Raw genomic sequence first — 7972 nt, 5'->3', positions numbered from 1 at the left:
TTCTGCGGTAGTGTGAATCTATTATTTGCACACTGCTTGTAAAAGGCGAATTAGTAAAAGTAAGTAAAAACACAATCACAAAAAATGTATATTGTGCATATACAAACGTAAAATAAAATTCATTATCAACTGAAATAACGAAAACATTTCTTGTTGTGGTTGTTTAGGATTTTAATGACAATTTTAATGTGTCACGGACATAAAGACAACAAAGACTAAACTTTATTCGGAAACCTTCTAATGATTATCAAACATTATAGTTTTCACACCACTGACATTTTGTGTTTTTCTTTATCTCGTCTAATAACTGTGGGACGTATATATTATATTACCTTTTCCTTTTTGATCGACATGACCAGGTGGCTAACGCACTCGAATCGTAATGCGAGGGTCGGGAGTTAGAATCCCCGTTACACCAAACATGCTCGCACTTTCAGGTATAAGGCGTTATAATGTAACGATTAATTCCACTATTCATTGGTAAAAAAGTAGCCCAAGAGTTGTCGGTGGGTGGTGATGATTAGCTGCTTTCCCTCTAATCTTATACTGACAAATTAGGGGCCTGGCATGACCAAGCGCGTAAGGCGTGCGACTCGTAATTCGAGGGTCGCGGGTTCGCGCCCGCGTCGCGCTAAACATGCTCGCCCTCCCAGCCGTGGGGGCGTATAATGTGACGGTCAATCGCACTATTCGTTGGTAAAAGAGTAGCCCAAGAGTTGGCGGTGGGTGGTGATGACTAGCTGCCTTCCCTCTAGTCTTACACTGCTAAATTAGGGACGGCTAGCACAGATAGCCCTCGAGTAGCTTTGTGCGAAATTCCAAAACAAACAAACAGACAAATTAGGACGGCTAGCATAGATAGCCCTCGTGTAGTTTTGCGCGAAATTAAAGAGAAAACACACAAACAAACATCAATCTTCTGAATGAATCCTGTAGACCACAAATTAAGAATTACCTTTCTAATCCACTAGAACACTATTTGCTCCTATTTTTATGTTATCTTGTTAGTTTTAAGCTCAACGCTGTAGAGTGGGCTACGTGCATTGTGTCCATCACAAGGATAGAGCTTTCACAGTCTAGAATATTCAGCAAAAAACATGTTTTGGTTAAAACCTTGTTTTTGAGTAAATTACTTTATTTTTCTCTCTTTATGTTCATATAAATTATTTGAATTATGTTTTTGTGCTTTGAATTTAAGTTTATTTTAGAATTAGAAAACGATGTTCGTTTTGTTTCTTCGGTTGAACCCGCCACTTGCAAGTGAATTAATAATAGGGACACTGAAAACACAATAAGTGAATATTTTTGAGGCCCGGCATGACTAACTGGTTAGAGCACTCGACTCGTAATGTGAGGATCGCGGGTTCGAATCCCTGCCACACTAAACATGCTTGCCCTTTCAGCCGTGGGGGCATTATTATGTGATGGTCAATGCCACTATTCGTTAGTAAAAGAGTAGCACAAGAGTTGATGATGGGTGGTGATGACTAGTCTTACACAACTAAATTAGAGAAGGCTAGCGCAGATAGCCCCTCGTGTAGCTTTGCGTGAAATTTAAAAGTGAATTTTCAACAAATTTAATAATTGCCTTAGAAACTACTTAGGTTCGGTATAATTTCTGTGTGGTTGCCATATTTTTAAACACTTTAATTCTTGAGTAAAAAATAAAACAAAATATGCGTGTCCTCGAATTCAAGTTCCTCTCGGTCGTTCGGCTGTTTCCGTGACATTTTACAAATATGACATAATAGTGCCAAACACGCTTCGTAGCGCGCCTACCATTGTGTTCCTTTCAGTGCTGGTGTTTTATGTAAATCTATCGGTGCTTTTTTCGGATTACATACTTTGTGAGACTACTTTTGTCTTGATATTACTACTTTATGTTTGTTTTATGATAACATGGTTTACTGCGTTGCTTATGTTTGTAAAAACGGTTCGGCATCGGGCAAAAGCTTCTTTTCGTTTCCGTGCAAAGAGGAGGAACCGGCAAGGTGGCGACAGTGGGTGCGGATGGTCAACAGGAAGAACTGGCATCTTCACACCATGCACCTCTTTGTCAAGATCACTTTGAACGCTCATGTTTTGTGTCGGATCCCACTGTTTTGGATTTCGTGGGTTTCAAGCCAGACAGGTTGAGACTGAAAAAACCATCGGGAGTAGACAGGATCGTCCCCACCATCTTTCCTCGTGTAGAGCTGAGGACTGATCTCAGCCTGCATCGTACAGGTTCCACCCCCTCTGAAGCCATCCCTTGCCATCACGAAAAGAACAAACTTAAAGGTTTGTGTGCACTATAAATCGATAAACAATAATTAGTATAATTTAATAACTTAAAAAGTACAAGTTTTTGAAGAATGTAACTTGACATACACATTTCACATTCACGAGCGTGTTTTGCATTTGTGGCACCTGAAAGTCAGTGAAACCTTGATTTCCTAGTCTAGACAGTGGACAAATATATCCCAAATAGAGTATATTCCAAGTTTAAAAGCTGGTAGATCATTCTGTAGATGTTTTGGTATCATTTTTAAATATGAAAAAAATTGAAAAATTCCAGTTTTCAAATTTAACGTTTCAAGATAAATTAACTATTCAGACTGCTACATCTAGTTTGATTTTATAGACAGAATTATGACGTATAATTGAAATCCATTTTGTTACGAGTCATAAATACCCGGTACAATGATTGTGGAAGGGCCGAGTATTAGTTACCATAGTCGGCAAAGTATAAACAAATAAAACCCAGTCTGCGATACCAATAATTTATAAACACCAGACAGGTTTCGAGATGCTTAAAATTGCACGTGAAATAATACAGGCCATATTTGTTGTCATGACTTAGGCTTACCATTCTTCCACTGGAGGTATGACCGACTCGCAACCGGCCTGAGTATCAGTATCGCTATCAGTTCCACTACTCTCGCTCGTGAAACTGTCCTCATCACTAGAACTTGTCAGATCTGTGTCAAAAGTAACTGTTCATTCAGAGTAGGTTCGAATTGATATGATGCTACTCGACACTGTTCAGAACACAAAGTCAAAACAGACTCCGTCTCTCTTTCTCCGTATGCACTGGCCATGTTTATTTATAATACATTCAACGCACTGGCATTGGCGGTTTGTTTGGCAACTATTACGTCACAGTATTTTTCCTAGCGGCAAACGTAAAAATTAAAACGTTCGGATTGCCGCTCGGAAAGGACTCTTTTTGCACTAAGTTCTATGTTTCAGTTATTAGCACATATTTTTTTTTATAAAAAATGTGAACTTGCAAAATTAATCAGTATGAGTAGTTCTTTTGACTGCAAAGTTTTCTTTTTTCTGTAAAATTCACCTTTAAAAAAATAAATAAACAAATATAGTTTTCTGATTCGTATAATCACGTTACGTACTTGGATACTATATCGGTGTTTTCAGATACAAATATTTTTACAAACGACAACTATTAAATACATAGAAGAGTATAAATATCAGTACAAAAATGTCGTATGCGAGAATCTTAGTTATAAACTTATCATTAGAAAGTAATGGTTTAATAAAATAACTTCTTTAAAAATTAGATATGTTTCACATATTTCATTTTTTTATGTGAAGTTTAGAAACCTGTAGTTCATATATGTTAAAATATTCTGCTATATCAAACCCTCTTTTCGTTAAGAGTGTGTGTGTATTTTCTTATCGTAAAACCACATCGGGCTGTCTGTTGAGTCCACTGATGGAAATCGGACCCCTGATTGTGGTGTTGTAAATCTGTAGACTTATGGCTCTACCAGCGGGGAGACTTTCCGTTAAGAACAGATATACAACTGCAAATTATACTTACCTGTTAGCAAGAGTTTAGCTTCTTTTTAGAATTTAAAACAGAAACGTAGATCAAAATGTCTGCTCAAAAGTTTATTGCAAACGTTTTTGTGTATATATATATATATATATATAATAAGCCTAGTGTAGATCGTTACTGGGTTGATCTCAAGTTCTGGTTTCTTGAACACGTAATAAACAACCCACGCTTAATATAAAATTGTGCATGGTATCAGAAAAGGTCACGCACGAGTTGTCACATATGTGCGGGCTTCTCTCTTTCTGTGATGTCATCTTTCAGTAAGTTTTGCCAGAAAATGAAGTCACGGACATTAACAACAAACGTAAAGAATATTCGATTGCATGATTTTGTTATAAGTGCATCAAATTTAAAACTGAAACCATTATTAAACATAAAGCCTCCCAGTGGAACAGTAGTAAGTCTACAGATTTATAACGCTAAAATCAGGAGTTCGACTCTTCTCTGTGAACACAACAGATAGACTGTTGTGGCTTTGCTGTGTGTTTTCTTATAGCAAAGCCACATCGGGCTATCTGCTGAGCACACCGAGGGAAATCGAATCCCTGATTATAGCGTTGTAAATCCGAAGACATACCGCTGTACTAGCGAAGGACGTGGCTTTACTAAAAAAAAAAACAATGCACCTAAGTTTACTTATAAAAAATAGCAGGTAAATTAATATATGCGCATGTATCTATTAGATGAATGGTTTTTATTTTGAATCATAAGTACATGTTAATTATTATCAACATTAAACAAATATGAATAATATGAAGATTTATGCCCAGCATGGCCAGTTGGTTAAGGCACTCGACTCGCAATTCGAGGGCGTGGGGTTCGAATCCCTGCCACACCAAACATGCTCGCCCTTTCAGCTGTGAGGTCGTTATAATGTGACGATCAATCCCACTGTTGGTTGGTAAAAGAGTAGGCCAAGAGTTGGCGGTGGGTGGTGATAACTGGTTGCCTTTCCTCTAGTCTTACGCTGCTAAAGTAGGGACGGAGAAATTCAAAAACAAACAAACTATGAATATTTTTCCAACGAGTTGTAGATGAACTTATCTTACTCGAAGAAAAACCTAATGATAAACGTATTTACTTCTACAAAGTTCCATACATCTCACGCGGTGGATTGTTGTTTGTTTTCTAATTTTGCGCAAAGCTACACGAAGGCTATCTTTGCTAGCCGTCCCTAATTTAGCAGTATAAGACTAGAGGGAAGGCAACTAATCATCACCACCCACCGCCAACTCTTGGGCTACTCTTTTTCCAACGAATAGTGGGTTGGACCGTAACCTTATAACGCCCCCACGGCTGAAAGGTTGAGCATGTTTGGCGCGATGGGGATGCGATCCCGCGACCCTCAGATTATCAGTCGCACGCCTTAACACGCTAGCCATGCCGGGCCTAGGCAAGAGGGAAAGAAGCTAGTCATTGCCACCATCACCAACTATTAGGCTACTATTTTATGAAAGAACAGTGGGATTGATCGTCACATTATAACACCTTTCACGGTCAAGAGAACGAGGCTGTTTGGTGTGACGGTGATTCGAACCTGCGACCCTCAGATTATGAGTCGAGCTCCCTAACCACCTAGGTATGTCTGGCCTCGTGTGATGGAATTTAACAGGAAAATTCATTTTAGACTTTTGTAACGTTTAATATTGTTTAACAACAAATTGGGTCACTGTTCATTGTCTTTTGTCAGCTAGTACACAGTTTGTCCTCACCGATCATTTTTCCAACTGGTACAAGGTTTGTCCTTGCAGGTCATCGTCTTTAGCCAGCTGATACATGATTTGTCCACACTATCCCTTCTCTTCAGTCATGTCATTTACCTAAAACCTCTCCATCTTCTTTAAACCGATTTCGAAATATTTGAATCAATTACGCATAACTTCTTAGGTGTAAGTAATAAATGTGAACACAGTTTGGCTATGCGATAGTCTTGAACATTTCATCATTTCTGCGAATGTGTAACAGGCGTAAAAATATAATTATTAACTGATTTACAATATATTAGACATACCATTTTGATTAGAAGATCAAATTAAATTAACTCGAATTTATTTCCACTAATATTTATACATGTTTTTATCGTGTCTTCAATAAATTGCTATTTTATTCAGTTTAGTTATACAGTTGAAAATAATGGAGCGTTTCTTATAACTACAGCAATGTATTTAGCATTCTGCATATTTAGCAGTTAAATGTGCGAAGTCTTTTGTATTTGTTCTGATGTATCGTGAAAATACTGACGTTTAATAAATATTAATAATTCTGCTTCATTCGGTTCATATGCGTTTTTAAAATAACCGTTGTTTTATTAAAATATAACCAAAATGTTCTATTCAAAGCAACATTGGTTTTTCTTTTATAAATGAGTTCATTTTAATGTCTTTAACTGATACTGAAATGTTAGAATTTAGCAGAACAGTTTAGCAGAACAAATAACCATGTATCTCGGAACGACTAGTTTGGGTATTAACACTTTCATTGATGAGAAAAGAACAACGTTTCGACCTTCCTTGGTCATCATCAGGTTAAGAAAGTTTGCAAGTGATTGTTGCCGGACACATGTCTTAACACTTTTATTGATAAGGAGAGAACAACGTTTCGACCTTTCTAGGTCATATTTAGGTTAAGAATGAAAGACTTTGCAAGTGACCGTTTAGTTTAATAAACCTAATAAACTGTATTAATACAAATCGTGCTTACAATAATTAGTTTGGAATAAAGTATGCCAGGTGTAAAGCACTAGGGTAAATTTATAATTGGTAGCGTGTTTAATATGTTAATATTCCAAGTGTCAAGCATAAATTTTCTTTAAAAAGTAAAATTGGAAGTATAGGATTTAGTGCCATCTATTGGCTAAACGCGTAATCAATTTGACTTTTCACTTAGTATACATTAATCAAATATCAAAAGCTCTGAAAAAAGAACTACAAGAAAAAATAAATAAACTTTCTTTTTCACATTATTACTATGATATTCTAACAATAAACAACCAGTTACAAAATTAAAGCTTTTGGGTCATATGAAAGTTGTAATAACCGTGATCCACGATCATTTAATGTTACATTCTTATTTCACATTTCACTTTACATTCTACAATGTGAGCCTGATGAGGACACATGCGTGGGAGCCTAAGAGATCATTTTTCCCGTCCTGTTATTACAAAAGTTGCACTTTGCATTTCAAAGTCGTGTATGCGTTATAACGGCTACCGTCAAATTCCATTATTTGGTCATAAATGAATAGCCCAAAAGTTGGCAGTGGGTGCTGTTAACTAGCTGCCGTCTCTGTAACCTGCCAGTTCTAAATTAGAAATGGCTGTGTATAGATAGCCTTATGTAGCTCTGCGCAAGGACTCTAAACAAATAAATATTACACTGTTATTATCTCGTGTTTTTAATTTGCGTATCATGGTATTTTTACCTTAGAATAAAAACTAACAAATTAGATTGTTTATACATGATTAATTTATATAGCATAAAAAAGGTTTTCTACAAACTCTATTTCAATTTAGGTGTAAAACTTGTAAATCTACATCGCTGTTAACACTATGTCCATTCTTGTTCATTTCAATATTCTCGACCCGGTGATCGAAAAAAAAATGTCATTTTAAAACAAAATGACATTTGGACATTAGACAGCAACTAATAACATGACATATCCTTACACATAACTTAATACACTCTGAGATAAGAGAGAAAAAAATTTTGAAGATACATTTCGTGCGAACAAATTTTGTTGAGTAATAATGTACTTTATTAATGGATATAAACATATATCGTGCTCAAACTCTGGTGAATACAGAGGTAAAGGTCCACATGGGTTCGCTTTAGTGTTTATTGATGTATGATTCTCCTAAAAACACTGTTTATTTTAGTACAAGCTAGAATAATAATAAACTAAACTACAAGTTTTATAACTGGCTTTTTACCTCATAAGAAAAGGATAAACATGCATACTCTATTACATTTTATACATTATAGTATCAATAGACAGCAGCACTATACTGTTTAAGGGATTCAACTGTCACTTTTGGTCTGTTTGTTTTAGAGCAAAATGGACTATACGTGTTCTGTCCACTGAGAAGAATTGAACTTCAGAACTTATCATTCTAATTTCATTAATCTTACCGCT

This window comes from Tachypleus tridentatus, chromosome 13 (genome assembly GCF_004210375.1).
Source record: "Tachypleus tridentatus isolate NWPU-2018 chromosome 13, ASM421037v1, whole genome shotgun sequence".
Taxonomy (NCBI): domain Eukaryota; kingdom Metazoa; phylum Arthropoda; class Merostomata; order Xiphosura; family Limulidae; genus Tachypleus; species Tachypleus tridentatus.
The sequence above is the reverse complement of the archived record's forward strand: the minus strand, read 5'-3'. Positions refer to the sequence as shown.